Source organism: Ranitomeya variabilis, chromosome 4 (genome assembly GCF_051348905.1).
Source record: "Ranitomeya variabilis isolate aRanVar5 chromosome 4, aRanVar5.hap1, whole genome shotgun sequence".
Lineage (NCBI taxonomy): Eukaryota > Metazoa > Chordata > Amphibia > Anura > Dendrobatidae > Ranitomeya > Ranitomeya variabilis.
In genome coordinates this window covers 606,838,648-606,863,175 of record NC_135235.1, presented here as the reverse complement: position 1 = coordinate 606,863,175, position 24,528 = coordinate 606,838,648, and the positions used below count along the sequence as shown (strand labels likewise).

The window sequence follows — 24,528 nt, the reverse complement described above, 5'->3', positions numbered from 1 at the left end:
AAAGTGCGAAACATACTTCTGTTTAAACGTGATGTTATTTCTGTAAATGACTGTATTGGACTGGCACTGTGTGAGATGTATACATACTACCTGCGTGACTGTAAAAAAATGGGAGTTAAAGAAGCAAAACGGTTATGGTGTTTACAAATCTGGAACATGTATTTACATATGTAAAGTATATGCTTATTAGTTGTATTTATTTGTGTTCTTAATTTTTTATCAGATTGTTTTAAGCCATGTTTTATTCAAGTGTGAATTTTATTTTACTTGGATTACTTTTAACAACAATGGTTTTAAAATCTGAAGAATTGCAAATGGGTCTCAGCAAGATAAAAGAACACTGTTTTATATGCATATGTATTGTACTGTTTTTATATTTTTACCCTGTTTTATAATCAGATTTGTATTTGTTTTTATGTCATATTTTATTCAAGTCTTTGATTTGTTTGGATTTATGATGTATGTCTGATCTTAATAAAGCCTATTTGAAAAGTGATCTGTTCTTATCAGTTTAATATCTGATACGTCCCCTATTTGGGGACCATATATTAAATGGATTTTTGGAACAGGGAGATGGAAGAAGAGCTTGCTCTGTCCACTCCACGCATTGACCCGTTATTGCAGTATCTCCGGGACCAGTGCACTCCTTCTCTGATCCAGTTTCTAAAAACAGATTGAATTGAAATCAGCGCGAGTTGTCTTTTAACCCTTTATGTGAATTGATTTCAGGGTCAAAGAAGCACTTTTCTCAGGCCAAGTGTAGCATTTTGTTTGATTTCTCCTGGCCAATTGCAACATTTTCTGCGCCTTGCCTGGCCTTGCTTTCACCTATGTCTGTCAAACATTGCATTGCATTCAATATGCAATCAATCAATCAATCAATCAATCAATTTGTCTTTACTGGTTGCTGCAACAGGTGTGTTAAGATTTAGGCCTTTCTTACAGTGTTGCAAATATACTGTGTCGGCTACCAAACTAGGCCCCTGCTGTCTGTCAGCACTTGCTATTTAAATTGAAGTATCCAATGAGTAGTTCTGCCATACATACTGCATTTCTGACCGCAGGAATTCTTTTTTGAAACATTGTCTCCCTCTTGTGGACCACCGGCTTTTCAATGCGTTGTATTATATGCATTTTTAAAAGAAAAAAATAAGTAAAAATGGTGCCTGTGCTGATCTTGAATAGGCTTGTCTTGTCCATCTACACCTGTGTGTGTGTGTGTGTGAGCATTCTAATGCTTTTCACCAACCAGGTGCGCTGCCCGCAGTAGATGATAGAATCTTAGCACGGAACATTCATGTGCTGTCACAATGGGGCTGGCTGGAGGGTGTGGTCAAAGTAGGCGGAGTTATGCAGATTCAAAACGCGTCTTGCACAGCTTGAACAAACACTCACACACAGACAGACAGACAGACAGACACACACACTCTCCGTCTCTCACACACAGACACACATACACAGCAGAACTGTCATTGACAGCAGAACTGTCATTGAGAAGGCCTCCAGAGTTTCTGAAAATGTCCTCCCTGCGGCGGCAATCTTTTGCTCTGTCTCCACAATGGGTATTGGTGGTGGGCCTTGGTGCGGCCCACGGGGCACAGCGGGTTCAGTATCGCTTCTCGGCCTTTTGGCTAAGATCAAGTGCAGTGACCTTACAGTCGCTGCCTTGGTCTTGGCTGAGAGGTGCTTGGGGTACCCGGCTCCTTGGCCTGGGGGGATTGTCTCACCTCTGGTGGGACTTCACCCCCCTGCTGCTATTAGGGAGTCGGATTAGTCCCCTGGCATCCGGCTGCGATCCCCGGCTATAGGCCGTGTCCGAGTGACGTCCCTCGTGGGAAGTTTTCTTCTTTTGCTGTGGTAGGATATACCGACAGTCCTGCATCATGAGCTTCGTAAAGAACACCATCCGGTTGACCGTGGACCCGAGCAATTCAGCAAAGAACAACGTTGTCTTCATCATCCGGGATCTTATTGAAGGAAAGGCTGGAGCAAGGCGTGCGGAGATCTTCAGTTGTAATGAATTTCCTCGACAAGGTAACTACGATGTGACTTTTGTGGACCAAAACATCTGCCTGAATGTGTTCGAGTGGCTTCGGGGTAATGCTGAGGATCCTCTTCTGGAAGGAGTTGGCTGGATACCGTTGTTTGGTTTGCAAGAAAAGGAGGTAACGGTAACTGTATATAATCCTTTCACAGAGCCTGCCTTATTGCAGAGTTTTCTTTCGCAGTATTGTGACTACGTGAAAGTAGGAGAGCGACAGGTAAACATTTTAGGAATCTTCAACTGCAAATATGTTTTTCGAGTGAAGTTGAAGAGGGATCCTGACTGTGTGGGTGGCTTCAGGCACCCTCCTGCAAATTTCTCTGTGGCAGGTCACCGGGGTTTTTTGACCTACCCAGGACAGCCTCGTTTTTGCAGGAGATGTTTTTGTTTTGGTCATGTACAGGCAGAATGTACTAAGGGTCAGTGCTGTCGAAATTGCAGGGAAGAGGGGCATGCTGCAAATCAATGCCCTTTGCCAAAGACCTGTGATGTCTGTGGGAGTAGTACGCATATGTACAAGGACTGTCCCATGAGTGCTCCTAGGCGGTCCGACAAGGAGCAAATGGAGGAAGAGTTGGCTAGGAGGGAAAGGGCAAGAGTTGTAAAAGTGCTTGCAAAATTGAAGAGGGAGGAGGAAGAGGAAAGGAGGCGGAGTGCGAGTGGAGCCATGCCCCCTCCAGAGAGTGTGAGCCTAAGGCCGAGTTGTTCGGTAGAGAGAGAGGAGAAGAAGGAGGAAAAGAAGAAGAAGAAGGAGAGGAGGGAAGACAAGGAGTTTTGGAGGGAAGTTGCACGGGTGGAGGCGCAGCTTCCTGAGATGGAAGTGCAGGTGTCTGATGTAAAGGGGCAGATGCCTGAAATGATGGCCTTGAGTGAGGCAATGGACGCCGTAGAAAGTGATGTGCGAATTTCTGGGGTTGATAGTCCTGAACATTTATCAAATCCCGAGCATATTGAGGAGTTTGAGTCTGAAGACGATAGAGCTGCAAAGAAGAGCCGGCGGGAGGGTGATGAAGGTGATGAGGAGGCGGAAAATAGTGCTCCTCAGAGAAAGATTGGCCCTGCAAGAAGAAGGAATGAGGGTGGTGAGATTAGCGGGTCAGATACTTGTTGTTCAGTCCAGATGGCGGAGGAGGATAGTGGTGACACTGGATAAGTGTTTGCCATATAATACACTAAATGTGTCATTGTTTGTGAGCTTTGGCTTAGGCCAAAGGCTTTTATTTTTTGTATAGTTTAGTTGAAGTGTTTGTAATATGGGGTTTACCATAATCTCTCAAAATGTGAGAGTGTTTAAAAATAGGTGCAGAAGAGCTGCAATTTTTGATTTTTTAGCTATGAAAAACGCATCAATTTTTTGTTTGCAAGAGTGTGGGGTGGTGGATGGTGTGAAAGGGGATGAATGGCCTTATGGGGCATCTGTATGGTCGGGGAGTGCATGTAATAAGAATGATGGTGTGGGATTTTTGGTTAAGGGGCGGGAGGTTGTTTTGAATGATTATGTGGTTATTGAGGTGGGTAGGTGTATATTAGCAAATTTTGTGTATAGAAATGTTAAATTTTGCGTTATTAATGTTTATGCACCGGTGGATAAGAATGAGCGGAAAAATCTATTTGAAAAAATTAAGTTTTTTGTGCCGGGGAGAATGCCTGTGGTGATTGTGGGTGATATGAATTGTGATGTGGGGAAAGCGAATGTGGATGCGTCTGGAAAGGTTTTATTAGATTTGGTTGGTGATTTTGGGTTGAGAGATATGCAGCGCTTGTGTAAGGTGAACCCTTTGTTAAATACTTTTTTTTCTGAGAGTGGTAAAATACAGTCTAGGTTGGATTATTGTTTTGTTTCCAAAAATATGGCTTCTATTAGTTATAAGCAGGAGAGTGTTTTGTTTTCAGATCATGTGTGCGTGTCATGTGAGGTGGATATAGATGTAAATGGGGTGTTTGGTAGAGGCTTATGGAAATTAAATAGTAGTTTGTTGGAGAATGTGGAAGTGAGAAAGATGTATGCAAGACAATATAAGGAGTGGTGTAAGGGTAAGAGTGGTTTTCGGGATGTGTGTGATTGGTGGGATTGGGTTAAAAAACAGACAAAATCTTTCTTTAAAGATTTAGGTTATAAGGTTGCTGCAAGTAAAAGAGGAAAATTTGTAGGTTTAAATGCGCGTTTAAATTTATTATATAAATTAAGGGAAGGTGGAGTGGTGGTGGAGGAGGAAATTTTGTCGGTTAAAAAGGAAATTCATGAATTTTTGATGGAGAGGGGAAGGAGTATTGTTTTTAGGTCTAAGGTTGATAAATTGGAGCATGATGAGAAATGCTCACGTTTTTTTTTCAAAAAGGTTTTTGGGGAGAAACAAAGTATGAATGTGCTGTGTGGGACTGATGGGAGGGAAGTATGTGGGGAGGATATGTGTGAGGAAGTAGCAAAGTTTTATGAGGATCTGTATGCGGTGAAGTGGAGGGATGGAAATTTGGAAAATGAAGTGTTGAGTGTGCTAGAGAATAATTTGAGTGAGGTAGAGAAAGGGAGTGTGATGAGTGAGTTGACTGATGATGAGGTATGGAAGGTGATGAATAGTATGGCGTTAAATAAAACGCCGGGGGAAGATGGTCTTCCGGTAGAGTTTTATCGAGTGATGTGGGAGGTGATTGGTAAGGATTTTGTGGAGGTTTGTAAATATATGTGGGCAAATGTGAAGGTAGCTGAGAGTATGCGTGCGGGAATGGTTGTGTTAATACCAAAGAAAGGTGATCTGAGAAATATAAAGAATTGGAGACCGATAACGTTATTAAACTGCGATTATAAGATCTATGCAAAAGTAATGGCAAATAGAATGCGTGATGTGATAGGGAGTGTGATTGGGGATGAACAGTGTTGTGCGGTGCCTGGAAGGCGTATACATGAGTGTGTGTGCATGTTGAGGGATTGTTTGTGGGATTGTAAGAGTCGCAAGAGAGGAGTGTTTTTGTTAAGTTTAGATTTTGAAAAAGCGTATGATAGGTTGTCGCATAGTTTTTTGTTTAGAGTGTTGTTAAAAATGGGTTTTCCGGCTGAGTTTGTTGGGAGAGTGAGAAGTCTATATAAGAATACTTATAGCTGTGTTTTGATGAATGGTTATGTTGGGAGGAGAGTGAATGTTTTTTCGGGTGTGCGTCAGGGGTGCCCTTTGTCCCCTGTGGCTTTTATTTGTGCTATTGAGCCATTGCTGTGTATGTTGAGAAAGGATAAGGTGATTCGGGGTGTACAAGTGCCGGGTGGAGGGGGTAGGGAATGGAAGGTTAGTGGCTATATGGATGACGTGTGTGTATTATGTGATTCGGAATGTTCAGTGGGGCGGGTAAAATTGTTAGTGTCTATTTTTTGTGGTGCGTCTGCTTTTAAAGTTAATTGGGAGAAAAGTGAATGTAAGAGTTTTGGGGGAGGATCTTTGAGTAAGGATGTTGGTGTGAATGAAGTAAAAGGGCCTATCAAGGTGTTGGGTGTAAAGTTTTCTGAGAGTCTGGATGGGAAGGAATGTTGGGATGATGCGAAAGAGAAAGTTGAAAGGAAGTTGTGTTTTTGGAGGTTGAGAAACCTTACCTTCTTTGGGAAAATTTTGATTATAAAGAGCGTGGTGTTGCCTATTTTTTTTGTATATCGCTCTGGTTTTTCCACCAGGGCATATGTGTCTGAGGGGGTTAAATAGGGTATTGTTTGTTTTTTTATGGAATTCTAGAATGGAGAGGGCTAAGAGAGAAACTTTGATGAAGCATTTGGAGAAAGGTGGTTTAAATTTTCCTAACCTTGAAGTGTTTTTTGGTGTAAATAGCGTGGTGTATGTGTTGAGGATGATTAGGGCGGATGGAAAATATTCATGTATGTGTAGATATTTGTTTGGGGTTTATTTGTTTCGTTTAAAGTGGTGGGAGAGAGATTTGCGGTGTCCGGTGGCTTTTGAAGTGCCTGTATGGTATGTGTGGGTTTATAAATTCTTGGTGAAGTATGAGCTGTGTGATGTGGATATTAGGTTGTTGAGTAATAAGAAGGCTGTGTATAGGATGATTGGGTGTAGAGAGATGGAGTGTGGAATAAATATGGTTAGAGGGTCGGATGTACAGGAGGTGTGGAAGAGGGTACGAATGGATGGTATGACAAACAGACAGAGTGAGATTGTGTGGCAGTCATTGCATGGAGTGTTACCTGTTAGAGAATTTCAAAGGAACCGTGGTTTGGTGAGAAGTGAGATGTGTCCGAGAGAGGGTTGTGGTGGAAGTGAGAGTGTGATACATGTTTTTTGGAATTGTAAGTATGCTAGGAATGTGATTGCAAGAATGGGGCCTTTATGTAAAGAATTGGGTGGTGTGAGTCTGTTAACTTTTGAGGTGTTCATGTTTGGTTTGGGAATGTGTGATGGGGAGAGAGGAAGAGTGTTGTGGTTAATGCTTGCGTGTATAAAGGAAGTGTTATGGGATGTAAGGAATGTGTATGTTTTCAAGAGAAAAGCTATTTTAGTTAAGGATTGTGTGAAGGTGATTTTGGGGAAATTGTATGTTTGTTATTTGTGGGAGGTGAAGAAGAGAGGAGAGCTTGATGCTGAGGGCATTTGGAAGGTAAAGAAGTGGAGATATTTTGTTAATACTTCTTGATTTGTTTTTTCTGTTTTGAGTAAATATGTATTTTGTAAAAGAAAGAATTTTTCCGATGATGATGGGAACGGCATTTTGTGTTTGTTTTTTGACACAGCTGTTTGGGTATGTTTCTTCGGTTATGGTTTTCTAGACCGTGAAATTCCCCATCTGAGGGAGATAAAAAAAAAAAAAAAAAAAAAAAAAAAAATCTGTTCTTATCAGTTTAATATCTGATACGTCCCCTATTTGGGGACCATATATTAAATGGATTTTTGGAACAGGGAGATGGAAGAAGAGCTTGCTCTGTCCACTCCACGCATTGACCCGTTATTGCAGTATCTCCGGGACCAGTGCACTCCTTCTCTGATCCAGTTTCTAAAAACAGATTGAATTGAAATCAGCGCGAGTTGTCTTTTAACCCTTTATGTGAATTGATTTCAGGGTCAAAGAAGCACTTTTCTCAGGCCAAGTGTAGCATTTTGTTTGATTTCTCCTGGCCAATTGCAACATTTTCTGCGCCTTGCCTGGCCTTGCTTTCACCTATGTCTGTCAAACATTGCATTGCATTCAATATGCAATCAATCAATCAATCAATCAATCAATTTGTCTTTACTGGTTGCTGCAACAGGTGTGTTAAGATTTAGGCCTTTCTTACAGTGTTGCAAATATACTGTGTCGGCTACCAAACTAGGCCCCTGCTGTCTGTCAGCACTTGCTATTTAAATTGAAGTATCCAATGAGTAGTTCTGCCATACATACTGCATTTCTGACCGCAGGAATTCTTTTTTGAAACATTGTCTCCCTCTTGTGGACCACCGGCTTTTCAATGCGTTGTATTATATGCATTTTTAAAAGAAAAAAATAAGTAAAAATGGTGCCTGTGCTGATCTTGAATAGGCTTGTCTTGTCCATCTACACCTGTGTGTGTGTGTGTGTGAGCATTCTAATGCTTTTCACCAACCAGGTGCGCTGCCCGCAGTAGATGATAGAATCTTAGCACGGAACATTCATGTGCTGTCACAATGGGGCTGGCTGGAGGGTGTGGTCAAAGTAGGCGGAGTTATGCAGATTCAAAACGCGTCTTGCACAGCTTGAACAAACACTCACACACAGACAGACAGACAGACAGACACACACACTCTCCGTCTCTCACACACAGACACACATACACAGCAGAACTGTCATTGACAGCAGAACTGTCATTGAGAAGGCCTCCAGAGTTTCTGAAAATGTCCTCCCTGCGGCGGCAATCTTTTGCTCTGTCTCCACAATGGGTATTGGTGGTGGGCCTTGGTGCGGCCCACGGGGCACAGCGGGTTCAGTATCGCTTCTCGGCCTTTTGGCTCAGATCAAGTGTCTGTCCAGGAGGTTCCTTGAGTGCTTTCCCTCGGCCTTCCGGCATCGCCACTTAGGTGGCTTAAGCCGGATGCTGCTATAGGGGGAGAGTGAGGAGGAAACGGGAAGGCGATCCCTGAAGCCGTTGACGATGGGAGTCAAGCTTCTCTTTGCTGGGACCGGGGATGCCCGGGTCAAGAATGGTTTCCGCATCGAAGTCTCTGAGGAGAAGAAGGACCATTTTTCGCTTTCCTACTTGGTTAACGCCATCTTCTACGAAATCTTGAGGATCCCGAAGTCTGAGATCATCTGCCTACAGGAATTTCGGAAATTGCGGAGGTATGTGCTTGTTCTTTCCTCCATGTCTGCTTGTCAGAACCTCTTCAAAGCTTTGAAAGTTCTTTCGGATCACCCTCAGCTGGACGGACTTACGTTCACGGTGCTGTATTCTAAAGGGGATATTCCCTTGGTGGTCTTTATGCATAATCCTTTCACCCCTTTGGATAGTATCGTTGCATTCCTGAGAAGACACTGCATTTATGTGCAATTTTCCCATAAAGTTCTAAATGAAGAAGGTCTCTGGACTGGGAAATATAAGTTCTTTGTGAGGTTTGGGGTCGACCCTAGTGGTCCGGGAGGCATTCATTATCCCCCCTTAAACTTTACAATTGGGAGAGACTCTGGCTTTTTGTTTTTCCCTGAGGCACCATTATACTGCAGGAGATGCAACAGGTTTGGTCATGTCCAGGAGTGCTGCGGGGAACTGCCGACCTGCAGAAAGTGCAACAGAGCCGGACATATGGCGAAGGATTGTTCCAACCAGGTGATATGTGATGTATGTGGGGAGGAGGGTCATGTTCTTCGGGATTGTAAGGCCAAAGTCAGGCCTAGGTCCTTCTCTGAAGTGGCCCAAAGTAGGCCTGCTGTCCCGGTTGCTGATGTTGTTTCACAGGTAGAAGCCACAGAACTCGGTGAGGTGACAGAGCTACCTGAGATCGAGGACTACCAGGAGGATGTCCAGGCCCTGGTGGAATCTCCGGGCCCTGCTTTGCCAGGTATGGAAGTTTCGGAAGTGGATGTGGACCTCCCTCATCAGTCTGAAGTCTGTGGTGAGGGAGAGATGGATGTGGCCCTATCTAAGTCCCCTGCATTTTCCTGGAGTGATACTGTCATTGAGGTAGCCGAGGCTCGTGGACAAGGTGACTTTTCTTCCATTAGGTCCTCTGAGGATGATGATGCTTCAGGGGTTTCCTGTAAAAAACCTAGAAGAGAGGTTTCATCCATTAATGAGGGGGAGCTCAGTCCTGTAAGTGATCGGGTGTATCCTCATCCTGTGTTTTCTCCGGACGCCCCTTACCTTGGAATCCCGGAGGATGCCAACTCCTTCGGGGTGCTCACTCATCTGGATGATAATGGTTGAGTTAGAGGTGTTGACTGAAGGTTAGGGTTTTCTGTTATGCCTTGCCAATCTGGTTGGGACATTGTGTCCCTTAATGTAAGGCAAATCAGATCCAAGAACAGGAGAGCAACTGTTTTGGACTACTTGAAACATTTAGGAGCTGATGTATATTGCCTTCAAGAGTGTGGTATTGTGGATGCTCCTAATGATAATGACTGGCCTTATGGACAGCATGTCTGGTCGGGGTCTAGCATTAATAAAAATGATGGGGTGGGAATATTAGTGGGTAATAAAGAAATTGTAATAGATAGTTATACGGTGGTGGAGGTGGGACGTTGTTTAATTGTGTTTTTGAGTTACAGGGGGTGGCGGGTAAGAATTATTAATTTATATTGCCCTACAGGAAAGGAGGAGCGGCTTGCTCTACTTGAAAAATTATGTTTTTTTCTTCCAGGAAAATTTCCCTCTATTTTTGTTGGTGATGTTAATTGTGTCACAGAAGGTAATTGTGATATTACGGGAAAGAAATTGTCCCATTTAATTTCTGACTTTTCTTTTCTAGACGCAGCAATTATTAAGTTTGGCATGCCACCACCGCCGACGTATCATGCTGACCGTGGTGAGATCGAATCTAGAATTGATTTGATGTTATTTTCTAAAAATATGGTGTGTTCAGATTTTTCGCAACATAAGGTTCCTTTTTCGGATCACGAATGTTTAAGGGGTGTGTTTAGTGCAAATGGTGACCTAGCATATGGGGGTGGGTTATGGAAGTTGAATGTAAGTTTGCTAGAGGATGTGGAAGTAATGAGTGAATTTAAAATAAAGTATAGGAGATGGTGTATGCGTAAGAAGGACTTTGAATGTGTGCTTGATTGGTGGGATTGGGTGAAAGTACGTTTTAAATTTTTTTTCAAAAAATGGGGCTATAGAAAAGCTGCCAGATATAGAAAAAGGTTTAATGACCTCAACAGGCGAATTGATTGGCTGAGAAAGTGTGTTGCAAGTGGTGTGGATTTATCTGATCAGCTTACGGATGCTAAGAATGAGTTAAAACGTGTGATTGATGAGAAAGGGAAAGAAATTATTTTCCGTACCAAAGTTGAGCATTTTGAGGAAAATGAAAAGTGTACAAGGTTCTTTTTCAAAAAGATGAGTGGTAGGAAGACTGATATGTCTGTGATTGTGGATGAGAGTGGATCTACTTCTACAGGAGAGGATGTACTGAAAGAAGTGAAAAAGTTTTACAGTAAGTTGTATGATGAGAAATGGATTGACTCCGGGCTTGTTCTTGAAGTGCTAAGTAATGTGGAGAAGAAACTCGATTCTGAGGAGCGTGACATTTTATGTGAAGAAGTGATTATGGATGAGGTAAAGAATGTGGTATGGAGTGCAAAAAAGAACAAAACTCCTGGGAAGGATGGAATACCGGTAGAATTATATGTGAAAGCATGGGAGATTTTGGGAGCAGATTTGACTGAAGTATGTAAGTATATGTGGGAGCATGGTAGATTGTGTGACTCAATGAAAGAAGGTGTGGTTGTTCTTGTGTATAAAAAAGGTGATAAGAAGCGTTTAGAGAATTGGAGGCCCATAACTTTGCTTAACTCAGATTATAAAATCTACAGTAAGTTATTGGCAAACCGTATGCGTGTTGTGGTTGGAAGTGTAGTGGATGATGGTCAAGTATGTGCTGTGCCTGGGAGAAGTATGAGTGATAACTTGTTATTATTGAGGGATATGATTGGGGATTGTAGGGACAGGAAGCAGAAATGTATGGTTTTAGCTATTGATTTTGAGAAGGCCTTTGATAGGGTTTCACACGTGTTTTTGTTTAAAGTTTTAGATAAGATGGGATTTCCTAGGGAATTTGTGAATAGCGTAAGGTCGTTGTATGATTGTGTGTCTAGTGAGTTTCTAGTTAATGGTTGGTTGTGTGAGAAAGTGAAGATCATGTCAGGTGTTAGGCAGGGATGCCCAATGTCCCCTATATTGTTTATATGTGTAATTGAACCATTGTTATGTTTGATAAGACGTGAGAAAGTGATGAGAGGATTGTTAGTGCCTGGGAGTGGGGGTAAGCAAGTGAAAGTGTTAGGGTATATGGATGACGTGGTGGTTGTGAGTGAGAGTATTGCTTCTTTAAGTAGAGTTAAGTTGCTTTTGGATTTTTTCTGTGGTGCGTCTGGTTTTAGGGTAAATTGGAATAAATGCAGTTTTAAATGCTTTGGGGATAATAGTATTTGTATGGATGGTGTAAAATGTGAAGAGGGTGCGATTAAGATTCTGGGTGTTTTATTTAATGATGACTTAAAAGGGAAGGAGAGTTGGGAGGAGTGTGGTATGCGGGTCGAGCGAAAATTGAATTTTTGGCGTATGAGAGATTTGACTCTGCGTGGTAAAGTTTTGATTATAAAGGCTGTGATTCTCCCCATTTTACTTTATGTGGCGATGGTTTTTCCTTCCTCTTTCAGGGAAATTAAAAGAGTGGAGAAGTTGGTTTTTACTTTTCTGTGGAGTAGTAAGATGGAGAAGTTGAAAAGGGAGAGCCTTTATAAGGCTTGTCAGCATGGTGGATTGGCCTTCCCTAATATTGAGATTTTTTTAGGTCTCAATTATATTAAAGCAATTGTTGTTTTGTTGGGTAAAGGGAATAAAGGGGCGTATATGGTGAAATATTCTGCTGGTTGGATGCTGTATGGTTTATGTTGGAGGAAGAGAGACGCGAGTGTCCCAGTGGCTTTTAAGTGCCCTATTTGGTATGAGGTGATTGAGAAGTTTGTGAGGAAGCATGATTTGTTGAGTGTGCCGATGAATGAGTTCAGGGAAACTAAGAAGGTGGCAAAAAGAATCAACGTAAATGAGGTTGAGTGTGATATAGTTGGGTTGAGAGGGAATGAGGTTTCTGATGCTTGGAAAAAGTTAGATACGTACGGGATGTCAAATAAGCAGAAGGATGTGGTATGGATGTGTTTGCATAATATTTTACCTGTGAGAGATGTGCAGAAGAGAAGAGAATTGATTAGAACCGATGTGTGTCCAAGAGTGGGATGTGGGGGTTGTGAGACTGTGAGGCATGTTATGTGGGATTGTGACTTTGCTTACAGTGTATGGAAGTGTGTGGGTGGATTGTGTAAAAGTTTGGCTGGTGTGAATTTCATTGATTGGCGTGTGGCGATGTTTGGTATCGGTGCTTGTAGCCGGGCAAAGGATAGGGTGTTGTGGTTAATTATGGTGTGCGTGATGGAGAGCTTGTGGGATGTAAGGAATCTTGGTTTGTTTAGGAGGAAATCTTTATCTGTCAATGAGTGTGTCAGATTAATTCTTTCTAGGTTGTACCTAATATACAAGTTGGACAGCAGAGGCGGTGGTGGTACAGATGCCGAGGGTATTTGGAAGTTTAAGAAGTGGCATTACCTTATCAAATATCAGTAAGGTCTTGTTGTGTAACTAATTTTCTGAATTTATGCAGGATGTTAACTGTGTATATTATTGTTACATTTTTGCTGAATAAATGGAACCATGATGATGATATGTTTTACTTAGCAAACTTTTGAGTGGTATCATACTGTTTGCTATAAAACTAACCTGAATGGTTAAAAAAAAAAAAAAAAAAAAAATCTGTTCTTATCAGTTTAATATCTGATACGTCCCCTATTTGGGGACCATATATTAAATGGATTTTTGGAACAGGGAGATGGAAGAAGAGCTTGCTCTGTCCACTCCACGCATTGACCCGTTATTGCAGTATCTCCGGGACCAGTGCACTCCTTCTCTGATCCAGTTTCTAAAAACAGATTGAATTGAAATCAGCGCGAGTTGTCTTTTAACCCTTTATGTGAATTGATTTCAGGGTCAAAGAAGCACTTTTCTCAGGCCAAGTGTAGCATTTTGTTTGATTTCTCCTGGCCAATTGCAACATTTTCTGCGCCTTGCCTGGCCTTGCTTTCACCTATGTCTGTCAAACATTGCATTGCATTCAATATGCAATCAATCAATCAATCAATCAATCAATTTGTCTTTACTGGTTGCTGCAACAGGTGTGTTAAGATTTAGGCCTTTCTTACAGTGTTGCAAATATACTGTGTCGGCTACCAAACTAGGCCCCTGCTGTCTGTCAGCACTTGCTATTTAAATTGAAGTATCCAATGAGTAGTTCTGCCATACATACTGCATTTCTGACCGCAGGAATTCTTTTTTGAAACATTGTCTCCCTCTTGTGGACCACCGGCTTTTCAATGCGTTGTATTATATGCATTTTTAAAAGAAAAAAATAAGTAAAAATGGTGCCTGTGCTGATCTTGAATAGGCTTGTCTTGTCCATCTACACCTGTGTGTGTGTGTGTGTGAGCATTCTAATGCTTTTCACCAACCAGGTGCGCTGCCCGCAGTAGATGATAGAATCTTAGCACGGAACATTCATGTGCTGTCACAATGGGGCTGGCTGGAGGGTGTGGTCAAAGTAGGCGGAGTTATGCAGATTCAAAACGCGTCTTGCACAGCTTGAACAAACACTCACACACAGACAGACAGACAGACAGACACACACACTCTCCGTCTCTCACACACAGACACACATACACAGCAGAACTGTCATTGACAGCAGAACTGTCATTGAGAAGGCCTCCAGAGTTTCTGAAAATGTCCTCCCTGCGGCGGCAATCTTTTGCTCTGTCTCCACAATGGGTATTGGTGGTGGGCCTTGGTGCGGCCCACGGGGCACAGCGGGTTCAGTATCGCTTCTCGGCCTTTTGGCTAAGATCAAGTGTAGTATGCCTTGGTTTTAGTCACTATATGGCTTAAGAAAGGAGTGGAGGAAAGAGAAGGCGATCTTAAAGAAGATGGGAGTGGTAGTCCGCTTCGCAGGGACCGGAGACGCCCGGGTCCGTAATGGATTTCGCATTGATGTCGCGCAGGAGAAGAGGATGCATTTCTCGCTGGGATACCTGGTAAATATGATCCTGTATGATACGCTGAAGGTGAAGAAGGAGGACATTGTCTGCCTACAGGAGTTCAGGAAGGATGGACGGTATGTACTTATTTTCTCATCTGCTGGAGCCTGCCAGAATTTATACAGAGCACTGAGAGACCATACTGAGAATGCCCTACTCACAGGACTGACTTTTACTGTCCTTTATTCTAGAGGGGACATACCCCTAGTAGTATTCATGCACAATCCCTTTGTGCCCCTGGAGGAAATAGTGAAATTCCTTAAAAGACACTGCTCCTATGTCCAGTACGCCCACAGAGTCATCAGCATGGAGTCTGGGCTCTGGACTGGAAAGCACAAATTCTTTGTCCGTTTTGGTGTGGACCCTCAGGGCCCTGGGGGGATCCATTATCCCCCTCTAAACTTCTCTATTGGGAGGGATAGTGGGTACTTGTTTTTCCCTGAAGCCCCCTTCTACTGCAGGAGATGCAATGAGTATGGACACATTGTGGATAACTGCCCCACTGCAATGCTCTGCAGAAAGTGCAACTTACCTGGACATTTTGCTAAAAACTGCACCAACCCCATAGTGTGTAATGGCTGTGGGGAGGCAGGACATATGTATAGGGATTGTAGGGCAAACAGTGCTGCTGGAGCCAGGCTGTATGCCCAGGTAGCGTCTGCCAGCCCTACAGTCTCTGGTGGCAATGCTCTGCAGGAAAGTCGACCTCATGGCAAAGCAGGAGCCATTTCTTCTGAGGAGAAAATCTCCCCTGCAGCTGCAGGTAATCATCTTACCTCAGGTAATCAGCTCCCCTCAGGTAATCAGCAGCCAGCTGTGTGTGACTCACCCAGAGCTCCGGACACAGACAGGCAGCCTGAGGAGAGAGCAGGGGGCGTGGCTACAGAGGCTGAGGAATCTGTGACTGCACAGGAGGTGTCACGGGGGGCGGAGCTAGAAACGGAGCTCAGCTCACAGCTCCCAGGACATCTCTCTGCCTGCGGGGAGGGAGACATGGAGGTGAAAACAGCACCTCAGGTCTCCTGGGACACAGTGCAGACAGAGGAGGAGGAGGATGGCAGTGACAGTGAGTGTGAAGTGAAGGAGCAGGGGGACTTCACAGCAGCAGGGAGGTCCGCAGATGAGGACACTGGCCAAGCTGTGAAGAAGCCCCGTCTGTCATACCATTATGCAGATGAGAGCAGTGCAAGTCCCATCAGTGACAGGGAGTACCCTGCCATCAGCTTCTCCCCTGACATGGCTTTTTTAGAGGGGGTTCCTTCTCCCAGCGTTTACCTGTCCGCCTGCCTGCCTCCAGAAGGAGAAGGCTGACACAGAAGTGGAGTGTCTGTAAAAACCTTTATCAAAAAGTGCTGACATGGCTGCCAAAGCTGCACTTAATGTCGTATCCCTGAATGTGAGACAGATTAAATCTAAAGGACGCAGGGCTACTGTGCTGAAGTATCTGAGAAATCTGGGAGCGGACATTTACTGCCTGCAGGAGTGCGGATTATCGGAAGTTCCGAATGACCAGGACTGGCCTCATGGACAGCACATATGGTCTGGGTCACATGTAAATAAAAATGATGGTGTGGGGATCCTGCTGGGAAACAAGCAGTACTGTATGGACAGTTATACAGTGGTGGAGGTGGGGCGGTGTGTTATAGCGGTTATTAAGTATAGGGGGCTGCGGGTTAGAGTGGTGAATGTATATAGTCCTACCGGTAAGGAAGAGCGTCTTGCTCTGCTAGAGAAATTAGCTTTATTTTTACCAGGAAAGATTCCTACAATTTTTGTTGGTGACTTTAACTGTGTCACAGATGATAGCGGTGATGTAACCGGGAAAAAATTATCTCATTTAATTTCTGATTTTTCTTTTTTAGATGCCGCAATGGTAAGTTCAGGCAATCCACCACCTACATATAGGGCAGACAGAGGGGGGATTGAGTCAAGGATTGACAGGATGTTTTTTTCCAAAAATCTGGAGTGTTTTAATTTTGATCAAGGTTCTGTCCCTTTTTCAGACCACGAGTACTTGAGGGGTCTGTTCCAAGAGAAGGGGAGGTTTGTGCATGGCAGGGGTGTATGGAAGCTGAATGTGAGGCTGCTGGAGGATGAAAGAGTGATGAGTGATTTTAAGAAGAAGTATGAAAGATGGGGATACTGTAAAAATAGGTTTGCATGCGTGTTGGAATGGTGGGATTGGGTAAAGGAGGAAATAAAAAAATTCTTCAGAAAATGGGGCTACAAAAAAGCTGCCATGTATAGAAATAAATTCAAAGATTTAAATATGCGGATTGAATGGCTAAAAAAATGCAGTATGTCTGGAATTGATGTGGATGACCTATTAGTGCAAGCAAAAAATGAGCTAAAATGTCTGATTGAGAGAAAGGGAAAAGAAATAATGTACAGGACTAAAATAGAACATCTGGAAAAAAATGAGAAATGTACCAGATATTTCTTCAAAAAAATGAATGGGAAAAAAACGGACATGGATGAGTTATTGGATGAGAATGATGAGAGTGTAACTGGGGAGGGTGTGATGAAAGAGGTAAAGGGTTTCTATGGTAGACTGTATGAAGAAAAATGGATTGACTCTGGATTGATGACTGAGGTGTTAGACAGCATGGAGAAAAAATTAAATAATGATGAATGTGAGGACCTGTGTGATGATGTGATTCTGGATGAGGTTAAAAAGGTGGTGTTTAGTGCTCAGAAAAATAAAACACCAGGGAAAGATGGGCTACCAATTGAATTGTATGTGAAAGCGTGGGAGTGCATGGGTTCGGATCTGACAGAAGTATGTAAGTATATGTGGGAGAATGGAGAACTGTGTGAATCAATGAAGGAAGGTGTGGTTGTGCTCATCTATAAAAAAGGGGAAAGGAAAAAATTGGGGAATTGGAGGCCAATTACACTGCTAAATTCGGACTATAAAGTCTATAGTAAGATATTAGCGAATCGTATGCGTGAAGTAATTGGTAAGGTTGTGGAAGATGACCAAGTATGTGCTGTGCCTGGGAGATGTATAAATGATAACCTGATGTTGTTGAGAGATGTACTGGGTGACTGTAAAGATAGGAAACAGAAGTGCATGGTGTTGGCTTTGGATTTTGAGAAAGCTTTCGATAGAGTGTCGCATGTGTTTATGTTTGAAGTGTTGGAAAAAATGGGTTTCCCAAAAAAATTCTTAGATGGTGTGAGATGTCTGTATGGTGAGGTGTCGAGTGAAATTTTAGTGAATGGATGGTTGAGTGATAAATTACTGATCAGGTCTGGAGTCAGACAGGGGTGCCCTATGTCCCCTGTATTGTTTATCAGTGTGATTGAACCATTGTTATGTATGATTAGGAGAGAAAAACTCATAAGAGGAATGTTAATACCTGGAAGTAAAGGAATGAATGCCAAGGTACTAGGATATATGGATGATGTGGTGATTGTGAGTGATAGTATTGCGTCAATGAGTAGAGTGAAGTTATTATTGGATTTTTTCTGTGGTGCGTCTGCTTTTAGGGTAAATTGGGATAAATGCTGTTTTAAATGTTTTGGTGACAGTAGAGTTAGGATGGACGGTGTGACATGTATGGAAGGTCCAATTAAAGTGCTGGGTGTATGGTTTAATGAGGATCTAAGCGGGACAGAAAGCTGGGATGAGTGTGGCTTAAGGATAGAGAAAAAGTTGAATTTTTGGCGTATGCGTGACCTGACACTGAATGGGAAGATACTCATAATTAAGGCAGTGATACTGCCCATTTTACTGTATGTGGCTGGAGTTTTTCCATCCCCATACAACAAAATAAAAAGAGTACAAAAATTAATATTTACATTCTTTTGGGGTAGTAAAATGGAGAAATTAAAAAGAGAACATCTATATAAAACATATGAGAACGGTGGTCTGGATTTTCCAGACATTGGAATTTTTTTGAACCTCCATTATATTAAAACAGTGGTAGTCTTAATGGAAAAAAGAAACAAAGGTGCATATATGGTGCGATATATGGCTGGATGGATGTTGTATGGGTTATGTTGGGTGAAAAGAGATGGAAGAGTGCCTGTCGCCTTTAAGTGTCCTGTGTGGTATGAGGTGATTGAGAGTTTTATTAGGAAGAATGATTTGTTGGCTGTGTCTATGAATGAGTTTAAAAAACCAAAAGTAGTAAGGAAAAAAATGAGAGCAAATGAGATTGAATGTGACATCAAGGATTTGAGTTTCAATGAGGGAACGGATATATGGAAAAAGTTGGGTACATGTGGAATGTCAAATAAACAGAAGGATGTAGTATGGATGGCCATGCATGATATACTGCCTGTAAGAGAGGTGCAAAAAAGAAGGGACTTGATTAGAACGAATGTATGCCCAAGAGACGGATGCGGTGCGAGTGAAACTGTGAGACATGTGATGTGGGACTGTGATTATGCGTATAGTGTGTGGAAAGGTGTGGGTGGTCTTTGTAAAGAACTAGCTGGTGTGAGTTACATTAACTGGAAGGTAGCAATGTTTGGAATGGGGGCATGTGGTAAGATGAATGAAAGAATTTTATGGTTGATAATGGTGTGTGTAATGGAAAGCTTATGGGATGTGAGGAATTTGGGATTATTCAAAAGAAAAATGATTCCTGTAAATGATTGCATAAGGATAATTCTATCTAGACTATATGTGATATACAAGTGGGACAAGAGTAGAGGTGGAGAAGGATTGGACGCTGAAGGCATCTGGAAGGTCTTAAAATGGCATTATCTGGTGAAGTACCAGTAGCTCCAGGACCCTAAGGAGTGCATTATTGTAATTATATGCTTGATTTCTGTTCCTGTTTATGGAAAATTTCTGAACTATTAAATAAAGAATAACCATGATGATGAGTTATATTTAAACAACAACAATGATGGTTTTTGGAAGACTTACATACTGTTGTTTATAAAACAACCTGAATGGTTTTAAAAAAAAAAAAAAAAAAAATCTGTTCTTATCAGTTTAATATCTGATACGTCCCCTATTTGGGGACCATATATTAAATGGATTTTTGGAACAGGGAGATGGAAGAAGAGCTTGCTCTGTCCACTCCACGCATTGACCCGTTATTGCAGTATCTCCGGGACCAGTGCACTCCTTCTCTGATCCAGTTTCTAAAAACAGATTGAATTGAAATCAGCGCGAGTTGTCTTTTAACCCTTTATGTGAATTGATTTCAGGGTCAAAGAAGCACTTTTCTCAGGCCAAGTGTAGCATTTTGTTTGATTTCTCCTGGCCAATTGCAACATTTTCTGCGCCTTGCCTGGCCTTGCTTTCACCTATGTCTGTCAAACATTGCATTGCATTCAATATGCAATCAATCAATCAATCAATCAATCAATTTGTCTTTACTGGTTGCTGCAACAGGTGTGTTAAGATTTAGGCCTTTCTTACAGTGTTGCAAATATACTGTGTCGGCTACCAAACTAGGCCCCTGCTGTCTGTCAGCACTTGCTATTTAAATTGAAGTATCCAATGAGTAGTTCTGCCATACATACTGCATTTCTGACCGCAGGAATTCTTTTTTGAAACATTGTCTCCCTCTTGTGGACCACCGGCTTTTCAATGCGTTGTATTATATGCATTTTTAAAAGAAAAAAATAAGTAAAAATGGTGCCTGTGCTGATCTTGAATAGGCTTGTCTTGTCCATCTACACCTGTGTGTGTGTGTGTGTGAGCATTCTAATGCTTTTCACCAACCAGGTGCGCTGCCCGCAGTAGATGATAGAATCTTAGCACGGAACATTCATGTGCTGTCACAATGGGGCTGGCTGGAGGGTGTGGTCAAAGTAGGCGGAGTTATGCAGATTCAAAACGCGTCTTGCACAGCTTGAACAAACACTCACACACAGACAGACAGACAGACAGACACACACACTCTCCGTCTCTCACACACAGACACACATACACAGCAGAACTGTCATTGACAGCAGAACTGTCATTGAGAAGGCCTCCAGAGTTTCTGAAAATGTCCTCCCTGCGGCGGCAATCTTTTGCTCTGTCTCCACAATGGGTATTGGTGGTGGGCCTTGGTGCGGCCCACGGGGCACAGCGGGTTCAGTATCGCTTCTCGGCCTTTTGGCTAAGATCAAGTGTAGTATCTGTTCTTATCAGTTTAATATCTGATACGTCCCCTATTTGGGGACCATATATTAAATGGATTTTTGGAACAGGGAGATGGAAGAAGAGCTTGCTCTGTCCACTCCACGCATTGACCCGTTATTGCAGTATCTCCGGGACCAGTGCACTCCTTCTCTGATCCAGTTTCTAAAAACAGATTGAATTGAAATCAGCGCGAGTTGTCTTTTAACCCTTTATGTGAATTGATTTCAGGGTCAAAGAAGCACTTTTCTCAGGCCAAGTGTAGCATTTTGTTTGATTTCTCCTGGCCAATTGCAACATTTTCTGCGCCTTGCCTGGCCTTGCTTTCACCTATGTCTGTCAAACATTGCATTGCATTCAATATGCAATCAATCAATCAATCAATCAATCAATTTGTCTTTACTGGTTGCTGCAACAGGTGTGTTAAGATTTAGGCCTTTCTTACAGTGTTGCAAATATACTGTGTCGGCTACCAAACTAGGCCCCTGCTGTCTGTCAGCACTTGCTATTTAAATTGAAGTATCCAATGAGTAGTTCTGCCATACATACTGCATTTCTGACCGCAGGAATTCTTTTTTGAAACATTGTCTCCCTCTTGTGGACCACCGGCTTTTCAATGCGTTGTATTATATGCATTTTTAAAAGAAAAAAATAAGTAAAAATGGTGCCTGTGCTGATCTTGAATAGGCTTGTCTTGTCCATCTACACCTGTGTGTGTGTGTGTGTGAGCATTCTAATGCTTTTCACCAACCAGGTGCGCTGCCCGCAGTAGATGATAGAATCTTAGCACGGAACATTCATGTGCTGTCACAATGGGGCTGGCTGGAGGGTGTGGTCAAAGTAGGCGGAGTTATGCAGATTCAAAACGCGTCTTGCACAGCTTGAACAAACACTCACACACAGACAGACAGACAGACAGACACACACACTCTCCGTCTCTCACACACAGACACACATACACAGCAGAACTGTCATTGACAGCAGAACTGTCATTGAGAAGGCCTCCAGAGTTTCTGAAAATGTCCTCCCTGCGGCGGCAATCTTTTGCTCTGTCTCCACAATGGGTATTGGTGGTGGGCCTTGGTGCGGCCCACGGGGCACAGCGGGTTCAGTATCGCTTCTCGGCCTTTTGGCTAAGATCTGTAGTGGGTCTTACCGGATGGCTGTCTGAGCGTTGACTCTTGGCCTTGTGGCATCGCCGTTTTACGGCTTAAGCCACATGCTGCTTTAGGGAGTTGACCAGAGGACACGACTAGCGATCATGGGACGTCTTCGTTACGCAGGGCCCGGAGAGGCTCGTGTGAAATTCGGAATCCAGATCGATGTGGAGGAAGGAAAAGAAGAAATCGTCAATCTCAGCTTTGTGGTGTGGAAGGTCCTGTTTGAAGTTCTCGGTGTGAGGAAAGAGGAGATTCTGTGCCTGCAGCAGTTTAAGCGCAAGTATAACCTTGTTTTGATTTCGATGGCTGCATGTAATAATTTGTACGAGTCCCTGAAAAGGAACCTGGAGCATCCATACCTGGATGGGCTGTCTTTTGTCATTTTGTATGGTGCTAAGGAGATACCTCTGACAATTTTCATGTACAACCCACATGTACAGCTGGAGTTGATTTACGCCTTTTTAAGAAGGCATTGTTCCATCTGTAAAGCTGCTGTTAAAGTTATGAATGAAGAGGATTTATGGTCGGGGAAATACCGACTAATGGTCACGTTTCGTGAAAGCCCGGATGAGCCAGGGGGTATCCACTATCCTCCTTTGAATTTTACAATTGGTCGGGAGAGAGGTTATCTCTTTTTCCCTAATGCACCTATGTTTTGCCGGCATTGCAGGAGGTACGGGCATACACAAGAAGCTTGCAACATAGACACTATCTGCAGGAAATGCAATGAGGAGGGCCATGTCTCCTCTGATTGTAAAAACACCATTGTCTGTAACCTCTGTGGAGAGAAGGGGCACTCTTTCAGAGACTGCAAGTCACGCCCAGGTTCCTATGCAGCTGCAGCAGGGAGGAGGAGTGCACATAGGTCTCCGGCTCCAGCAGGTATGCCATCGTCTGCACCGCTGTCCACCGCGGCTTTCCTGGATGAGGAGGAGGCACAGGAGTGTTTCCCTGAGAGGGTTCGCGTTAATGAAAGAGGCAATATGGAGTTGGCACCTGAGCCTCCAGTACAGCAGGCTGTCTCTGTTGCCTCAGATGACAGCGATACTGAGACTGTAACTGGGGAAGGAGGTATGGAGGTATCCCTGGGGGAGGACCCGGAGGTTGGCATGGCGGCCACATTGCAGGGGGAAGAGGAGATAAACTTGTCAAAAACACCAAATCTGGATTGGAGTGCGGAAGTGTCAGACCCTGAGATGGAGGAAGGTCAGGGGGATTTTGGCTTTCAACGGAAGGATACTAGCTCTGATGAGGAGGAAGGTTCTTCTGTCAAGAAGAAGAAAAGAGTGGAGTCATCCTTTTCTCCCTTGAGTGACTGCAGTATAAGTCCGGCTCGGGTGTATCCTACAGCATCTGGCCCCCAAGGTGACTCTTTTTTAGGGGAAGGTGCGATCCTCGACTTCTGCACGTCAAACGTCCTCCCTCCAGAAGGGTTAGGATAATGCATAGGTGGTTATGTTGTCGCACTTTGGGTCCCCAAATTGACAAATGGTGTCTATACATACTCTCAGCATATTGTCACTAAATGTGAGGCAGATTAAGTCTCTACCCAGGAGAGTGGCAATATTGGACTACCTGAGTAACCTGAATGCGGATGTGTACTGCATTCAGGAATGTGGGATTTCTGATCCCTTAAATGACAACGTTTGGCCTTTGGGTCAGAGTGTGTGGTCTGGGTCTGTATGTAATAAAAATTCTGGGGTGGGGGTTTTGGTGAATGGTAGAGGGGTTAAGGTAGAGAGTTACACGGTGGTGGAGGCAGGAAGGTGTGTAGTATGTGAGCTTAATTGTAGGGGTTGGAGGGTGAGGGTGGTTAACATGTACGCACCGGTAGATAAGGGGGAGAGGTTGGAGATTTTTGAGAAATTGTGTGTTTTTTTATCTGGGAAAATACCAGTAATTTTTGTTGGAGATTTTAATTGTGTGACGGAGGGGGATAAGATAGACGTCACAGGTAAAAGACTTAAGAGTCTTGTATCAGATTTTTCTTTTCAGGATGCTGCGGAGGTTATCCTTGGTAAACCTCCTCCTGCGACCTATAAGGCTGACAGGGGAGGTATAGAGTCTAGAATAGACCGTATTTTTTTCTCTCCAAATATTGTTTGTAGGGATTTCCAGCAGGAAGATGTCCCTTTTTCAGATCATATGTATTTGAGAGCACGGTTGGAAGGTAAGTGTGATTTTGTGTATGGTGGAGGTGTGTGGAAGCTTAATGTGCGTTTGTTGGAAGATGAAAGAATTATGCGTGATTTTAAAAGGATGTATGTAAGATGGAGGAATAAAAAAAGTGATTTTATGAATGTGCTTGAGTGGTGGGATTGGTTGAAGTGTGAGATTGGTATTTTCTTTAAAAAATGGGGTAGGAGAAAAGCTGCTATGAATCGGGCAAAATTTAATGAGCTAAGTGTCAGATTGGAGTGGTTACGAAAGTTGAGGACAATTGGAGTGGATGTGGATGATTTGATGTGTCAGGTGAAAGATGAAATTAAGAAATTTATTGAGGCAAAAGGTAAAGAAATTATTTTCCGTTCTAAGATTGAGCATTTGGAGAAAAATGAGAAATGTACAAGGTTCTTTTTTAAAAAAGTGTTTGGTAAGAAAATGGATATGAATGAGGTGGTGAATGGTGAAGGCGTGTGTGTAAGTGGTAAAGATGTGATGGATGAGGTTGTGCTGTTTTATAAGGAGTTGTATGGGGAAAAATGGTTTGATGACCAGATGATGAGTGATGTGTTGGGGTGTCTAAATGGCCGACTGGGAGAGGATGAGCGTGGAATATTGGATGATGAGATTGTGTTGGATGAAGTTAAAAAAGTGGTTATGTCTGCTAGTAAGAATAAAACTCCTGGGAAAGATGGTTTGCCTGTGGAATTGTATGTGAAGGAATGGGATACGATTGGGGCTGACTTGGTGGAAGTGTGTCAGTATATGTTTAGGGA

General features: G+C 43.0%; 1 long non-coding RNA gene, 2 other non-coding genes and 3 pseudogenes across 3 annotated transcripts in view; 5 read left to right on the top strand and 1 right to left on the bottom strand.

The window, feature by feature from the left end:
* Positions 1-24,528, bottom strand: part of LOC143769239 (uncharacterized) — a 281,786-nt gene that overhangs the window by 44,719 nt on the left and 212,539 nt on the right. The gene's annotated exons all lie outside the window — the stretch shown is intronic.
* On the top strand, positions 462-649 carry LOC143771312 (U2 spliceosomal RNA). Its single transcript, XR_013215073.1, has one exon. It is a non-coding gene; the product is annotated as a U2 spliceosomal RNA (small nuclear RNA).
* LOC143770669 (U2 spliceosomal RNA) lies at positions 6,792-7,013 on the top strand (annotated as a pseudogene).
* On the top strand, positions 12,952-13,159 carry LOC143771330 (U2 spliceosomal RNA; annotated as a pseudogene).
* On the top strand, positions 19,247-19,427 carry LOC143771309 (U2 spliceosomal RNA; annotated as a pseudogene).
* LOC143770667 (U2 spliceosomal RNA) lies at positions 20,390-20,580 on the top strand. The gene has a single exon (XR_013214691.1). It is a non-coding gene; the product is annotated as a U2 spliceosomal RNA (small nuclear RNA).